General features: G+C 38.6%; 1 non-coding gene across 1 annotated transcript; it reads left to right on the forward strand.

Moving 5' to 3' along the window:
- Positions 1–9,894: 9,894 nt before the first annotated feature.
- On the forward strand, positions 9,895–10,085 carry LOC125482854. The gene has a single exon (XR_007261828.1). It is a non-coding gene; the product is annotated as a U2 spliceosomal RNA (small nuclear RNA).
- The last annotated feature ends 7,869 nt before the right edge of the window (positions 10,086–17,954 follow it).

A 17,954-nucleotide genomic window follows, 5' to 3' on the forward strand; every position in this document is an offset into this window, starting at 1 on the left:
CTTTCTGCTCCTATGATGCTGCTTGGCCTGCTGTGTTCATCCAGCCCTGCACCTTGTTGTCTCGGATTCTCCGGCATCTGCATTTCCTACTATCTCTGATTCAAATATTTCAGGATACTTGGTTTTTACAAAGGTTGCATAAATTGAAAATGAGAAGACATAACCCTGACCAATAAAGAATAAAATAAAGTGAGTAGTAAAACATTATTCTAATAAAATAGTAAAAACATGATCAGCATGAGTGGAGCTCATAAATAGCAAAGGACAGAAAATACTGGAGTGAGTAGATTATAGGACCTACAACAGTAATTATAAAGTTGAAAGGGACTCAAATTTGAAAATTAAAGGAGTATGTAACAAAGAGAATGCAATAATTCAACTTCCATTAGACTTGCCAAATCAAATTGGCAAATGTGGCAAATTGGTAGGTGAGTTTGCAAAATGCACTTAAAACAATCTTCGAGAACAATATGTTGTGTAACCAGTGAAGGAACAAAATATTTTCGATCTTGTATTAATAATCTGGGATTTTTTAAATGTAAAGGATGCTTTGAGGAAGAGGAAGCCTAATATGACAGAATTTCATACTGAATTTGAGAATAATGTGGTATTTTAAACAACCAATGATGATTGTTACAAAGGCAATTGGCTGAGGTAGGTTGTGAAACTTGAAGATAGGATGAAATATAGTAAAGACAAGCATTTAAATGTAACTGGTAGAATTCTCCCTGCATTTGAACAATCTGGATCATGGCGAGAAATTTGGAAAATATGGCGAGAATGGAGAAATGAGATTTGTAATGTCAACAAAAAAGAGGTTTGCTTTTCTCCTTAAGGTTTCAATGGCTAGATGAGCATCTCACTAGCATGCAGCAAGGATCCCATTTCCATGCATTTATATTTCATTAGTAAGACCATAAAATAGAGGAGCAGAAGTAGGCCATTCTGCTCAACGATCTGCTTTATTATTCAATGAGATCATTGCTGATCTGATAATCCTCAACTCCACTTTCCTGCCTTTTCTCCATAACCCCTGGTTCCCTTACAGATTAAAAATCTACCTTAGTATTGAACATATTTAATGACCCAGCCTCACAAGCCTCTGTGATAAAGTATTCCACGGATTCACAGCTCTTCGAGAGATTAATTCTTCCTCATCTCAGTATTAAATGGGCAATTATTCTGCCCATTTCTGGTCCCAGACTCTCACATAAGATGAAACAACATTTCTGCATCTACCCTACCAAGTTCTCTAAGAATCTTGTATGTTTCAATAATATTATCTCTTATTCTTCTAAACTCCAATAAGTACAGGCTCACCAGACTCAACCTCCCCTCATAAAACAGTGCCTCCGATCTGGCATCAATCTTATGAACCTTCTCTGGACTGCCTCCAACACCAGTTTATTTTTCTTTTGATAAAGGACACTAAACTGCTCTCAGTATTCCAGCTGTGGTCTGATTAGAGCATTCTACAGTTTTAGCACAATCTCCCTACTATTTATACTCAATTCCCTTTGAAATAAAGACCAAACTCCATTTGCCTTCTCTGTTACCCACTGAACATGTATGCTAGCTTTTTGTGACTTATGCATTTGGACTTCCAAATCTCTGTATACTGTAGCTTTCTGCAGTCTTTCTCTATTTAAATAATATTCAGCTTCTCTATTGTTCCTGCTAAAATGCATAACATAACATTCTCCCACATTATATTCCATCTGCCAAGTTTTTGCCCACTTGCTTAACATGGCTGCATTAACATATCTGTCTGCAGACTCTTTGTGTCATCCTCACAATTTGCTTTTCTACATATTATAGTCATCCACAAACTTGACTGTTGTACATTCATTCTCCTTATCCAAGTCATTTTACATTGCAAACAATTGTGGCTCCAACATTGATCCCTGTGACACACCACTAGTTACAGGTTGATATCTGAAAATGAGCCCCTTCTCTAAACTGTCTGTCTTCTGTTAGTTAGCCAAACTTCTATCAATGCAAATATACTACTTTCAGCACCATGGGTTCTCATCTAATAAGGTAGCCTAATGTCTGGTACTGTATGAAATATCTTCTGTAAATCCACTGCTTCTCTTTCATCTATCAGCTTTGCTGTCTCCTCAAGAATTCTAATACATTTGCCAGGCATGATTTCCCCTTTGTGAAGCCGTGCTGTCTGTTCTTGACTCAGGCAGTCAGGGTGCAGTGCCATCATCTCTTCTGGCAATCGAAGAGAAAGAGGACAGCCCTTCCAGGTCCCTATCCGTGAACTGATATGGCTATTTACTTTCTTCTGCCATTTCCTTTTGGATTGTGGATGAGGAACTGACAGTCCCAGGCTTGCAGCATTTTAAATTATGTGCAGATGGGGTTTAAAAATAGCATCAGTGGCATGAATGCTGGAAGCTCCTGGCACTGGTGAGCACATCTGCCTCTGCTGACCTTAGGATTGTGTAAGTAGGGTGCCATGAAGCCTGGATATATATTAACAAGGAGAGCAGAGGAAGATTGCATGAGAAAAGTTGTCAGGGTTCATGAAGGGAAACCCTCCATGAAATTCAATGAAATTGACTCTTAGCGAAAATATGGAAAGCTTTGTTCCATAATTCAGCATTCTCAATTAATATATCTGATATCTGATATAGTCTGATATCAATCCAAAGATTTGGACGTGGTCATTTGGATGCTTGGGGTGTCAGGGTTACAGGTTTATTCCCATCACTGTCTGGGGAGTAGGCCATGGTCCTGCAGTTCCAGTGCAACAAGTCAGGGGATTAGTGGCAAATCATTTAGGAGCAGCACAGAGATTCATCAGGGATCTGGTCATTTATCAGTTGGTCTGTCCCTCTCAGTAAGTTAGGGGAGTGGGCCATAGTTAGTCCTGAACAATGAGGAGTTATTATGCTGTGCCGGGCATGAGGGAAAGGGTAAATAGTCCTTTAGATGGACTTGATCATGGTATGGCGCTAAGGATGGGTAGCCTTGTATCTTGATTTTTGTAACTGCAGTTACAATTATCTTTTAATTGAGATAGGCATTGTTGTAAAGTAGTACATTTATTAAGATACATTTCCGTTCCTAATGAGAGTCATTCCTGCTCCCTATGTGCTCTTGGAAGCTTTTCACTAACATTTCTCTCCCATTTTGTGTATGGTGAGGGGCTATTTGTGGTTTGCAGTGATTGAACTGGATCACAACTGGGATTTAAATATGGCACTGGTGGCAGAAATCCTGGTAGAGGTCATGCTGCTGACAAGTGTAATATAGGATAAAAATGGATGCCACTAGGCATAGTGCACACATGAGGTGAGCAGCAGAGAACTGCGTGAGAAAACATGCCAGAGCTCATGAGAAATACTTCTAAATTGAAACATAGCTGATTTTTGAGAAAATTGAGCTGGAATATATAGACACTTTGGTAACATTATAAGTGCTTTCAGTAATGACTTTCGCTGAAGAACAAATAGAATTCTTGAATGGGCAAGATTTAATGGAAGAGGTCAACTTCCAGGAGAATTTGTAATCAATTTAATTGTTCAACTGTTAAATCTCGGCAGATTGATTGAAACTTGTGAATCTTTGGAACCAGAAGTCATAACAGATAAAATTGTTGAGGGAATATTTGATTAGTCTTTGTCAGGTCTATTTCAGTCCAAATGAGATCTAACTTTACAGAAAGCTATTCAAATTATGTTTAAAGCAGAGGTCAGGAAGAATTGTAGACAAATGTTGACAGGAGATGAGCAGCTTTACCACAGAACAACAGAAATTATTAACCTGTACACTCCTTTCTCCCTATACTGCAAAACCCCTTCCCCTATCCTCACCTGAGGCCTGAATTGCTTCCTTGATCCTGGTCCTCTTGTGGTTTTAGCTTTAGCAGCAATCATGACATCTGCAGTGGTGTTGCCATTCACAAGACCTGCCGAACACTAATCAACCAGCAGCTTTTGGTGAACTGGTGCATTTTCTACCTACGTCACAACAAAGGCCAGTTGCTGATGTTCCTTCTTGGAGGAGGCAATGTGGGTCCCTTCACAGAATCTCCAGCCAGGCGAGTACCACAAAATGTCCATAAGTTCCAGCCTGGGCTTTGAGACACATTCTGCATAGAATACAGCTGATAACTTTAATATGAAACTCTGAGCTTTGCAGGTGGCCCTGTGTTTAGATATTGTCCTTAATGGCTCTTAAAGGGTACTATGTGAAATTAATTTTGGCAATAGCAGCTACTAGTGAGACTTGTCTGCAGAATACAACATCTGTTAATTTTTCCATGCTAAATTAAACAAGCAACTGCAAAGAAAGAAAGGGAGAAAAAGGAAAATGGAACTGAGAGGTGTAGGATATTTCTGAGGTGGAATTGAGGTAACATTGTCCAAATAAAGTACTGAACTACTCCCAGAAATACTCCAGGATCAAGACCAAATGCAACAGTTTTGGCAAGGTATAAAACCACATAACTCCCCAGTGTTTTCCTCCAAACTGTTGAGTTAATCACTCCTTCTCCAAACTTAGAACTCAATCCCTCCTCTATGTTTTGCTGACCGAAAGCTCTTTTCTATCCTGGTTCGTAAGTATATGTGTATCCAGTTGTAATGAGTTTTAGTATATTTTTCCACTGCCGAGCTGAATTCCAACATTTGTCAATTTAAAAGTACCAAAGTTATTGCTGAGCAGAAAAGGAAATTTTTTTTTCTCAGTAAATGCGTGTGTGTAATGACATGCACAAATAGAACTTTGTTTACCTTCACTCCATTTTAAAAAAATTATCTTTCTTGGTCAGAGAGGTCACTAGATTATCGTAAGATATTATTTTGGTTGTTGTATATTCATTATTGTGTGTTCATTTAGACTAAAATTTGTATATTTAAGAGTTTTAATGCGTATTTCTGAATTTCAGATCACATTTCTGTTACAATCTGGTGCAAAGATTTATACAAAAACAGACAAAAAAAATTCTTGAATCATTTTTGAAAAATAGAAATTTTGATCAACTGTATGCAGCATTTTATAAAAGAAGAATATATTTGATATGAAGGGTGCAAGAACATTTCCAGCTGCTTCTCTTTTTGATTTTAAATTTCCCTCATTTGCTCTATTTTGTTGATGTCCAGTTTGAAGTTCATTTAAATTTTGTTTTCTAGTCCTTCATATTGTGGACGCTACATGACTTTTTGCAATCAAACTGTTCAATGATTTAGAATTAACTAAAAAATCTTGTAATTTCTGCTCCAAAATAATTTAAAAGTTGAATGCTGATGCAATTGAAGGAAATGAATTAGAAAAGTTATCAAGCTTGACAGTGCCACTGAATTAACATACATCATTAAAGTAACAATTACTAAGGCCCTGTGGGAGAATGATTGTGAGGCCTATATTCTGAGTGGCAATTTTTACAATGACTACTGTCATGTTAAAAATGGTAGTCCAAGCATGAAAATTCCCTTGGGTGATATTAATGCCAGTTTGCATATTCTAATGTAGAGTGACATTGATTAAATGCTTAGTGTATGAACTGAAAATGCTGATTGAGCCAGATATTGTGGATCAAATCCATTTAACTGAAGTCACACAATACCTTTTAAAAATTATGCATGAAAATACTGTACGTCACCTCCAAACCACACCTTATTTCTGCAGGTTTGTGCTGATATGACGCAGGAAAACAAATCCTTCATTGCCCTTCATTCATGGGACGTGGACTTCACAGGCCATGGCATCATTTATTTTTGATCCCTGGTCAATCTTAAACAGTCTGTAGTAAACCTTTGAGAGACATACTCATAATATCCTCACTAAATTATGAAACCCTATGAATCTTTCTTCAGTGTTTTGTTGCCTACCACGGTTCATTACCAGCCTGAGACTCTTGTATGACCACCACTGTCCTGAGTGGAGGATCTGAAGATAACAACTTTTACATACAGACCAGAGTCAAACAAAGTTATGTGATTGCCCCTATCTTGGTCATCATCCATTTCTGAGATGATTTTCCAATTAGTGTCAGCATCTAATATCCTCTGGATGGGAAGCTCTTCAACCTTGGTCACTTCTGGGCAAAAACAAAACTTGCATGACCTTTAGTTTATGGATGACTGCTTCTTAGTTTTTCACTCCCTAGAGGTCATGCAAACGACACTTAACCTTTTTAACGACTTGTGTATGCTGCTTGTCTGATTCATAAACACTCCCAAAGAAATGATCCTCTGCCAACCTAACCTGAGTCAGATGAACATCTCCTGCACATCCATGTGAATGAGGTGGCTCTAAAACCTGCACAGGATTTCCCATATTTTGGCATTCACCTCTCCCAAGGCACAGCCATTAATGAAGAAGTCCAGCACCAAGTCAACTGTGTTAGTGCTGCCTTCTTCAAACTGTACCAATGTGTCTTTTACATCAGGAATGTCTGGAAATCAAACAATGGTTCTGGTCTATAAGGCAGTTGTGTTGACTGCCTTTTTCTACTACAGCGAAATTTGGACTGTTCACCAACATCCCATTAAAATCCTTGAGAGCTTCCAACAGCAATGCCTGAGCCAAGTCCTGAGGATCAAATGGGAGAACTGCTGGACCAATGTGAACCTCTTTGCCATTCTCCCTGTGTCTGTCTGGGCTTCCTTCAGGTGCTCCGGTTTCCTCTCACAGTCCAAAGATGTGCAGGTTGGGTGGACTGGCCATGCTAAATTGCTCGCAGTGTTCAGGGACGTGCAGGCTAGGTAGGTTAGACATGGGAAATGCAAGGTTATGGAGATAGGGTTGGAGTCTAGGTCTAGGTGGTGTTCTCTTTGGAGGGACTCTGTGGACTAGATGGGGCAAATGGCTACTTTCTGCATGTAGGGATTCTATGATTTTTCCATGAAGCTGTAGCTGACGGAACCAAAGCCTGCTCCTGAAGAACCAATTCCATTTCACCGTGGAGGTAGTGGACATTCTGGGGGAACCTAGAAGGAATAGTGATGTGTAGTTATTGAAATTAACAGTGTGGTTAGCTGGAAAGTGTTAATGAAGCGTGCTACTTAACTCATTTGAGGGGACATGGATGTTTCAGCATGTCTGCAGGAGCAGTTGCCATATTTTCTTAGGAGAGCCAGCATTCTCTCTTCATTTTGATGAGGAGCCTAATGTCAGATACCCCTCCACCCATATGAGATCACTCTGCTTTGTTGTGGGCTGTCTTCTTCTGGAGTGAGAGAAAGGGAGAGATTGAATGGTGACCAAAGTGGGTGACACAGTTCTTAGTGTTTGTATATGTTAACAAAAGTTGTCACAGGTGAGTGAGTAGGCTGAGAGGACATTGGGGGTTAGTGACGTGCATGGGAGTTGGGCTGTTAAGCATGGGTGAAGGAAGATATTGCGGGCAAAAATCATACTGGCAAAATGAGTCTCGGTGGGTGCTGGGTGCAGTGTCAGAGATTGAGTGAGTGTGAGGTGGCAGAGAGAAGATTGCGATATTTACCTTGCATAGTAAAGTTCTTGCAGAGCTGTTGACTATTGATCTATATCGTAGAGATGGCACTTACCTGAATGGTAACTTCAGATCAAGTTGTCAGGTTCTGGTGGCTCGGCCTCCTCCACCAGCCCACTGTTTTGCACCACCTCCTTGACAAGGACCTCCAGGTCCCTGATGGAGGATCATCGTGCCTCCTTCCTGTTTTCTAACATCTTCTGCCATTGCCCTTGAATGAAGCAGCTTTGGAATGTCAATGCTCATTTGGTTGCAGATCAGCCTTTAAAAAGTGGAGTGGCTGCAAGGGATGCTAACCTTTCAATTGATATCTGCAGAGTGTTGATATGTTCTGGGAATAACACATGGTAATGTGGGGCTAGAATTGGACATGACAGATGCTGCAGGGATGGGATAGTTAGTTATTAAGGTGTGTTTGGTAAGACACAGTGAGAAAACTCGTTAAGGGCCTTGCAGCGATAAATCTTCCAAAAATCCCAATGAAATTCACATTTGGCCCAAAAAGGCTACGATTCAGCCCAAGGTCATCGTACTAAGTCATTTGTACCTGATAGTTATTATGTAAAATGTAATCTTGCTTAAGACAAGAGCCTCTGTTTATTAAAGTACCTAATAGCTTTCCTCTGCAGAAACAAGAGGTTTCTGTAAACCTCTTGTGAAAAGGAGGATGGTGGCAGCAAAAAACCCAGTCATATGTTGGCAGTGGGTGGCATTGGTGGGATAGTCAATAGTGCAGTCTGGAATTTAATTTAGTTGTAAGAGAATGAGTTGTTCACCTAACCCAGCAGAAATGAGCAGCTACAGCTTTAAGATTGACTCAGGCAGGCAGTCAGCAGCAATAGAAGCTGAGCAACCAAGCAGCTTGCAGCAGAAATATTTGTGGTCAGATTCTACCAAGGCAGTCAAGCGGAAAAGCATTTCAGACCTGGTAAGAGAAGCGTGATCTAGAAGTTACAGGAGCTAGAACATTAGTCACACCTCACAGTTACAAATTACATTGAGTACTAGTGCAGAGGTCACACAGTGAGTGAGGAGGCATCTGAGACTCTGTGAGCAAAGTTCTAACCCTGATAACCACAGGGAAAATTTTAAAGAAAAGATGCAGTTTCAGGCTGAAAAGGCAAAAAGTTAAGAATGTTACACCACAATGGGATGTCACCATGAGACATGATTGTCATCAGGAATATTGAAGAAAATAGAAATAATTTAAACTGAGTTTGCAGCACCAGGACCATCACAAAGCGGAAATTAAGGCAATCAAGGGGCAATTTAAAAGCCTGAGCTGATAGGTTCTAATAGGAGAAACAAAGTGAACTGAAAAATTGAGGCTGCAAGAAGAGTAGGAGATCGTTAATTGAAGCCACAGTTAAGGCAGGAAGAATTTATTCATTTGGTCAAGCTGTTAAAGTGAATGGGAATCTTCATTAAAATTTAAAAGCAACGAACATTATTAGAAACAATGTGGACAATGCGAATCATCTAAGGAAAGCTATTATGTAAGTTGTTTTCATCTTTAAGGCCATAGAAGCAAGATTTATTTGGTAAAAATGGGGTAAAACTAGGGATTATCCATTAGGCTGTGAAAAGCTGGAAACTGTTAATTTTCTTTTGTGAAGAGGTAGGAAGTCTTTATTTAACAAAGAAGTTGGGAAACGTCCATTTGGCCAGAAAAATGAGGGCAACTACTCCAGTAAGTAATCCAGGGAAGCAGCATCACTATACTGCTCATGTAAATTGTTTAATTATGCTGATATGGATAGAGAACTGTGTGGCAGACAGAACACCAAGAGTAGGAATAAACTGCCTTTTTCTAGGAACATAGGGAAAGGAGTGGGCCATTCAGTCCTTCAAGCCTGCTCCACCATTCAATAAGATCATGGCTGATCTGTGCCTAACTCCATAAAACTGCTTTGGACTCAGATCCCTTGATACCCTTGCTTAATAAAACTTTGTCCATCTCATATTTAAACTCAGAAATTGAATTAGCATCAACCATTATTTGAAGAAGTGAATTCCAAACTTTCACTACTCCTTGCATATAGAAGTACTTTCTAACATCTCTCCTGAATGGCCAGACCCTAATTCTTAGACTATGTCCCCTCGTTCTAGAATCTTCAACAAGTGGAAATAATTTATCTTTCTCTTCCCGTTTTTCCTGCCATATTCTGAAAACCTCCATTAGATCACCCCTTAACCTTTTAAATTCTAAAGAATAAAGGCTTAATTTGCCTAATCTCTCCTCTTAACTTGGCCCATGAAGTCCAGATATAATCCTTGTAAACCTACATTGAATTCCTTCCAAAACATCCTTCCTAAGGTGTGACACCTAGATCTGCTCACAGTACTCTAAGGTTTGGTATAACAATAGCATAACGTCTGCATCCTTATACTCCGGCCCTTTAGATACGAAGGGCAGCATTCCATTAGCCTTCTTGGCCATTTGCTCAGAAGATGTGTAGTTTCTGTTCTTGTCAGTTTAATATATGATATGCCTCTTTTCTGGGACCATATACTTAATAGCTTTTTGGAGCAGGGAGATGGACTAGGGGCTTGCTATGTCTACTCCATACATTGACCTGCTATTGCAATATCTCCAGGAACCTAAGGATAAAGGGATCAAAAGGGTATGGAAAGAAAGTAGGAAAAGGGTACTAAATCGGATGATCAGCCATGGTCATCTTGAATGGTGGAACAGGCTTCAAGTGCTGAATGGCCTATCCCAGTTTTTATTTTCTGTGAAGCTATGCTTCTACGACAAGGAGAATAACACAACATTGTTAGACATCAGAATTAAAAGTCCTTCAAGGAAAAAGAATAAAACAGCATTGATTTACTGCAAGATTAAAAGTCTTTAAAGCAATAAGAGTAAAGCAGCTTCGAAACATTAAAGAACCGTAAACCTTTGGAAGGAATACGTAATCACATTAGAAAGAAATTGCAGGAAAAAATAATATTGTGAGGAAGATTACATTTGTGGAATGGACTAAATAGAACACAGAATTTGACATTTTGGAGGAAACAGTTCTTAAGTACAGAATTGCTTCCAAACTAGATGATAAATGAACAAGTATTCATATTTTTTCAATTTGAATGGAACTATAGCTAATGATGTTATAGTCCACAAAGGCAAAAAAGAAAGTACAGAATCTTCTGATGAAATTCTGTAAGCTCCTAGCAATTACTTTAAACTGAGGTCAAACCAAATTCTTGAAAGAGTAATATTTAACAGAAGGTTTCAGCATCTAAGGGCATCTAAGAATAACATTATTAATGATCTCTATAAATTAATGGAAAAATGTAACAGTTAAGCTTTGAAATCAGGATTCATCAGTCAGGACTGTTGTCTGAATTGCTGATAATTCTTTGCCAGATTTAGTACAGTACAAAGAAAATTTGACTTTGGAGAAAGATATTCAAACTGTGCTCGAAGCAGAAAGCAGGAAGAATCACAGAGAAACCCTGGGAAAAATAAGATAACCTTATCAAAGGAGCACAACATAATCAATTCATTTTATAAGATAGAAAATCCTAAATAGACATGTGGCAAGCTAATACAAAGAATAGACCACACAACAGGTGCTAAATGTCAGTGTTAACATTGCAGAGCAAGAAAGCCTCACAGGCCCAAGCAGTGCCCAGTTATTTTTAAAAAATGGTATATCTGTAAAACAGTAGGAACACTCCAGGCAATATACAGAAGTAAGACACAGTTACAAAGCAGCAAAAACCAAGATGTTAATAAAGTAGAATAACCTGCAATAAAATAGACATTCATTGTATTCCTTGGGAAAATTGGTGATTCCACCAATTTTTTTTTGGCAAGCAGTGATTTTTGTCAATGGACATCTCATCAATTTTGACCTTGATTTGGGGCGAGTGTCACTATATTATCAGAGTGCATGCCACATATGAAGAAACAGAGGTTACATCTTACAGCAGTAAAACCATATGGTCCAGGATATATAGATCTTAAATATTAAAGGTATTTTCCAAGCAACTCTGGAACACAAAGGTTGCAAGATAGTAGCTAATATACTCACACTTCACAATCAAGAATTATTATTCTTGGGCAGGAGTTCTTGACCTCAACCCTATTCAAATGGAAGAAGGAATTCAACTAGTTAAAGTTGACAGTAAACATGTCAAATGACAGCTCATTATGTCAAGGTTATTTAAAGAGATGGTAGTCAGGTAACAACCGGTCAAGGAGAATCCAGTTATGGAACCTTAGGTTAAGGAAATATTAATTATTGAATAAATGTTGTTGAATAACTAGTCAAGGGACAACCAGTAGAAAATTTCATAGGGCTTCCTAGAGTCATGGTAGAACCCCAAAAGAGGACAAAATATATTAAGGTGACCTATGTTATCAGAAGATTTATATTGTCAACTGGAAGGAAATCTGATTATACCATGTTAGCAGAAATGATTTTCACTGAAATCATTGCTGAAGCAAGTTCCGAAGACAGAAACCAGCAAAATTCATGAGAATATGCAAATGTTGAGTGAGAGAGAGAGAGAGAGAGAGAGAGAGAATGAGCAGTTCAACTCATTTGAGCTCATTGGTGTATGTTTAACTGAAGCTGTTCAGACAGCAACACACCGTCGAAAAAAATTAGCCAAGACAATTTGAATTTGATGTCAGATGATGAGACAACACACGTTCAAGAGGAATGTTTCAATTCTTCATTTTAATGAAAGAATAATCAGTACCGGTGACAGACATGCTAAGTAAGCAGCATTCCTCAAGTAGCATGACTGAGGATATGAACACGTTTAGTCACCAGTAAACTAATTACATTGGGGTGAAGTAAAACATTCCAGTTAGTCAATAAATGGAAGTACAGAGCTATAGATTTCAACACAGGAATATCAACCGATTGAGAATAAAGATTTGCTTGCAAAAATTGAACAGACCAGTTCGCCTGACATCAGTTCTGAATAAGTAGTACTATCATCTATTATAAAAGATGTGTCAACAAAACCACATGGAAAATATTAACAGGATTAGACAAAGTCATCATAGGTTTATGAAAATCAAATAATGCTCCACTAATCTATCTTTTTTTTGAGGATGTAAGTAGTTGAACAGATAGGAGACAACTTGTGGGTGTGATGTATTTGGATTTCAAAGAAGGCTTTTGATAAGATCCCATCTAAGAGACTAGTGGGCAAAATTAAAGCATACAAGATAGGGGGTATATTTTGACAAGGACTGAGAGTTGATGGCAGACTGGAAACAGAGAATAGGACAAAATGATCTCTATCCAGGTGGCAGGTGGTGTACTGCAGGGATCAGTACTTGGGCCCCAGCTATTCATGTTATATATTAATAACGTTGATGAGGCAACAAAATGCAACATTTACAAGTTTGCTGATGATAGAAAACTAGCTAGGATAGTGAGCTATGAGGAGGATGCAGGAGGTTTCAGGGTGATATAGACAAATTGAGTATGTGGGCAAGTACATGGTAGATTTAGAATAACATCATTAAATAAGAAGTTATACACTTCAACGTGGAAAGCAGAAAGGCAGGGTATTATTTAAATGGTGGAATATTAGGAAATGTAGATGTACAAAGGGATCTGCATGTCCTTGTGCATCAGTCAATGAACGTAGACAGGTACATGCAGCAAACAATTAGGAAGGCAAATGGTATATTGGTCTTCTTTGCAAGAGGATTTGAGTTTAGAAGTAAGGATGTCTCATTGCAGTTTTAAAGGGCCATAGTAAGATCATGCTTGGAGTATTTCATGCAGTTTTGGTCTCCCAGAGTAAGAGAGGATATACATGCCATAGACGCAGCACAGTGGAGGTTCACTAGGCTGATACCAGGGACAGCAGGTGTATCCAATGAGGAAAGTTTGGTTTGACTGAGCCTGTCTTCACTAAAGTTTAGAAGAATGAGAGGGTATCTGATTGAAACATATCAAATTCAATCAGGTCTGGATGGATTAGATGCAGGCAGCATGTCACAGTTTCAGTGTACAGGGTAGGTCATTTGGGACTGAGATGATGAAACATTTCTTCACTTAGAGCGTGGTCTACCTGTGGAATTTGCTACCGCATAAGGCGGTGGGGCCCAATCACTGACTATATTCAAGAAATAGACAGGTAAATTTTGAGACATTTAACCTATCAAGGAGTGTGGAAATAAAGTGTGAATATGGTTTTGAGAAATAGAATCTGCCATGATCATATTGAATGGAGAAACAGGCTTGCAGAACTGAAAGTCCTAACTCTCTGCTCCTAGATTCTGTTCTAACATTGGCTACATGGAAGCCAATGTTAGCTCTGAGGTGAGACGACCAATGTTCACAGATCCAGAATACTGTCGAGAAGAAATTAACTGTCTCAGAGATCCAGATATTGCAACAAAGAAAATAACTAATTCATCAGGGCACCCGTCTTCCATGAAGGTAATTCATGAGATATAAAATCCTCTAACATAATGGATGAATTGCATATTTCAGTAGGAATGATATCCTCCACAAAAACAACCTGGGGATAATGAATCCTCCAGTGGAGAGAGATTTTGCATTCTTCATAGGGTCAGGAAAAGAACTGATAGCAATAAGACTAAAGCAAAATGTCTACTATGACCAAATAGAATGCATTCTGGAAGTATTGTTGAAACTTTAGATTGTCTGAATTTGTGAAATCGGAAATGTGGATGAGATGGGTTAGTGGTAAATGTAAATACATACATGTATATATAAATGCTAATTATGGTGAAAATCTTGGTGGAGATATGTTTAAAGTAATGGTTTTGAAATGGTTAATGCTGAAGAATGTGTTGAGTTCCACCAAAATGAGGATGTCATAGTAGAACATATAGGGATCTCAACAGGAACTGATCTATGAGCTGAAGGTCTGCCGCTCATCTTCATAACAATGTCTATAGTACTAATTCTACCTATACCTTTGTGCTGTCATGCAATAAAGTATATCGGTAAACCTGGTCTTATGGCGCAGTAGTAGCCCTACTTGAAGATCTGTGTTCAAGATTCATCTGTTCCCAGTTGTGTGTCATAACATATCCCAACATATGATTTCAACTTTTTAAGAAAAAAGGTACATTTACTTAGGACAAGAGGGTCTTCTCACTCGTTTATCTAATGGTTTTCTATTACCAATTTAGACCAAGTAGGTTCTATATTCCAGTCAGAAAAGAAGGAATGTAGAAGTAGTCTATACAAAAATACATGTTGGCAGTGATTGACATTACTTATATGATACCTGCCTCCACCACCTGCCCTTTCTCAATTGTGATGAGTGAGACATCATATGAGAACCCAAATACCTGTCTTGCTAGTCCCATCATTGGTAGACAGTTTGCAGGGCAGATGGATGCTGCATCCTCAGAGTGAAGAGGATTTGGTTTGCTTTCTATGTGAAGCCTGATTGGTTTTTGAGAAATTAAAGACATGAATTAGAACCGTCAAGTTAAAGAGTTGTATCATTATTCTGCACAAGACTATCTTTCACTTTTTGCTGGTATTATGTCGATACAATTAAGTGTTGCCTGTCATGTGGCTGTCTGTTGAATTATTCTGTCGCCCGATAGTCAGAAGGCTCCTATTTCTCCATCTCCAGTGACCACCTATGCAGAGGCTCAGCTTACCTCCTGTGTCTCCTCTGCAACTGTCAGTACAGAGATGGCTAGAGGATCACCTCTGGTTCTCATTTCTCTCTGAATCTGTGCTTTCTCCTCTAGAGCAAGTATAAAGAGATTGATGGCTGAGGACAATGAAATGTGGTGAATGGATGGATTGGCGACATTTATGGAGGATCACTGTGATATTCATAGGTATGATATTCCTCAAAGGTGAAAATGATTGTCTGTAATGGATGGTCAGATGAAAATGTCAGGAGACGTCTAAGCAGATAAGGATGGGTGTATCAACAAAGTAAGTTGGTGGGAGGACTTGAGGTGTGGGATTGAATGTGCCATCTCTTTCCTAGTTTGAGGTTAGCAAACTTCTTAAGGCACTGCATACAGGTACCAGGTATCATATTACTGCTGCTGACCTTGCTAACCAACTTTCAGCCATGCATACTTCTCTGTGGCAGACTGGCATTCTTATAAGCCACTTCCTTTGATCTAATAGAAATTGTAACTTTTTTTATGAGCCTTCGCCTTTCACGTTAGATGTCAGTGCCTGAAACAAATGTATATCTGTTGTCGAGCATGTTGTACATATTTAAATACTAGCCATTACTTGTCTAAGGTCAAATATTTCAGTGTGTTTTTCTAATTTACTATTGACAACTTGCCCCTCACAACTTCAGTGTTTCCTTTGTTCAAATTTAAAATTGTGGTTTTGGAGTGATCTATATCAAAATAAAGCTTTATATGAAATCCTATCATGATATAGGCACTATTTCCTAAAGGCTACTTTAGTGATAATTTATTAGTTAGTCCTTTGTCATTTCAATAATACTAAACCTAAAATAGCCAGATCCCAAATGGCTTCTTAAATGAACTGCTCCAGAAACTTATCTTGTACACACTCCATGAATTTATTGGCTACAGCATTAGGGTTTACTAAGTTTGTCCAGTCCATACATAAATCAAAGTTTCCCAGTATTACTGATTTTATGTATGTTACATGTATTTCTAATTTCATGATTTATACCATGCTCAACATTACTACTACTTATTTGGTAGTCTATAAACTGTTCTCACTAATGTTTGGAGAGACAGCAAGCTAACGTTTTGGGTTTAGATGACTCTTCATCAGAGCTGGTATGAAGAGTCATCTAGACTCGAAACGTTAGCTTGGTCTCTCCCCACGGATACTGCCTGAATGGCTGTGATTTTCAGCACTATTATTTTCAGTACACATTCCAGCATCTGCAATAATTTGTTCCTATGCTCACTAATGTTTGTTGCATCTGCTTTTTCTTAGTTCCAATCAAATTGATTGTCCATCTTTTTGCATGAACCTAAGATCCTCTCACACTGATGCCTTGATCTTATTCCTTATTGAGAGCACTACCCTATTTCCTTTAACTTGCTGCCTATCCTTCTAAATTTACAAATGTCTTTGAATTTTCAGTTGCCAAACTTGGTTACCCTGTAGCCACATCTCTGTAATGGTAATGAAATCATACACATTTTCTTCAGTTTCAGGAAGTATGGAATTGTAATAGAAGAATAGCCATTATCATGTTGAATAACAGAGCAGGCTGGATGGGCCAAATGGCATAATGCTGCAACTATTTTTTAAAGTTTTTATGCTGTTCTAAGAAACTTCCTCAGAAATGGCCTATGAACTGCTCTTTCAGGCTACGTTTACCAAGCTGATTAATTGAACCTTGATGAGATTTAAAATACCCATGATTATTCCTGTATTTGTTTGGACAAGCCTTCATTATTTTTTGCTGTATGTTATATAATACAGTGGGATTTACAACATACACTGCCATGTAGTTCTTCACCCTGGGAATGAAGCCATACAAATTCAAATATGTGGATGCCCATCAAAATGAAGGCAGACCACCCAGCCTCAATAACATAATATGATCTGGCTATCTAGGCAAACTTAGCGTGCACATAAAGTGGAAACGTGAGACAAATCAGCACAGTGACACCTAAATCCTTTCGACGGTTTATCTTAACAATGATTTGTTTATACAAGAACATTTTCAGCAGCTGTAACCTAATGTTACTCTCTATGGTAACTGAAACCATGCCCAGAAGGCTGTATCTTCTGTTCACATGTGTGATGCCTCAGTGATAAGCATGCACTTAAAGTCATTGAGGTATGACAGAAGGTTCATTTGATATCCAATGGTATCTGGCAGCACTGTGGAGGATCTTGGCTACACCATGAGTGCAATTCCTCACCTCCTGTGTGAGCAAACAATAACACAATTCATTAAAGCAGTCTTGTGTGAGACATCCATTAGTGTTATGAAGCTATTAACGACATTGTGCTTTAAACTGACATGTGGGGTATGAAAGGAACTGCATGGTTTGATGATAACAGATGACAAGATAAGTAAATATTTGACTGGTTTTGTTTTCCTCCAGGTCACTTGATGATGACTAAGTTTTAAACTGAGGAAACTGAAACTCAGGAGCAGGCCTGCAGATCGGGTCTTGGGTGTTCCTGAATGCTCCTAATGCAGAATTAAAGGCAATGGGAAGAAAGCCTTGCATCAATTAAATAACCAACCTTAACCTGTCCATTCCAACTCCTGACATTATTGCTGTGTGAAATAGTTAGAGATTGGGATCAACATTCTTAGTCATATCTTAAAATGAATGTGTCAAAATAGTTAGCACAGCTGACATCAGACATGATGGGCTGAATTATATCAAAAATCAGCTAAATGTCAATTTCAGGGAGTTTCTTGGAGGGTTTCTATCTGTGAGCTCTAACAAGTCAACTTACACAATTCTCTGCTCTTACCTCATTATGTACATCAATGGCATTCTGCTCGCACTACTGGTCACTCACTGGTGGCAGAAATA

This window comes from Rhincodon typus, chromosome 3 (assembly GCF_021869965.1).
Source record: "Rhincodon typus isolate 14 chromosome 3, sRhiTyp1.1, whole genome shotgun sequence".
NCBI classification, from domain to species: Eukaryota; Metazoa; Chordata; class Chondrichthyes; order Orectolobiformes; family Rhincodontidae; genus Rhincodon; species Rhincodon typus.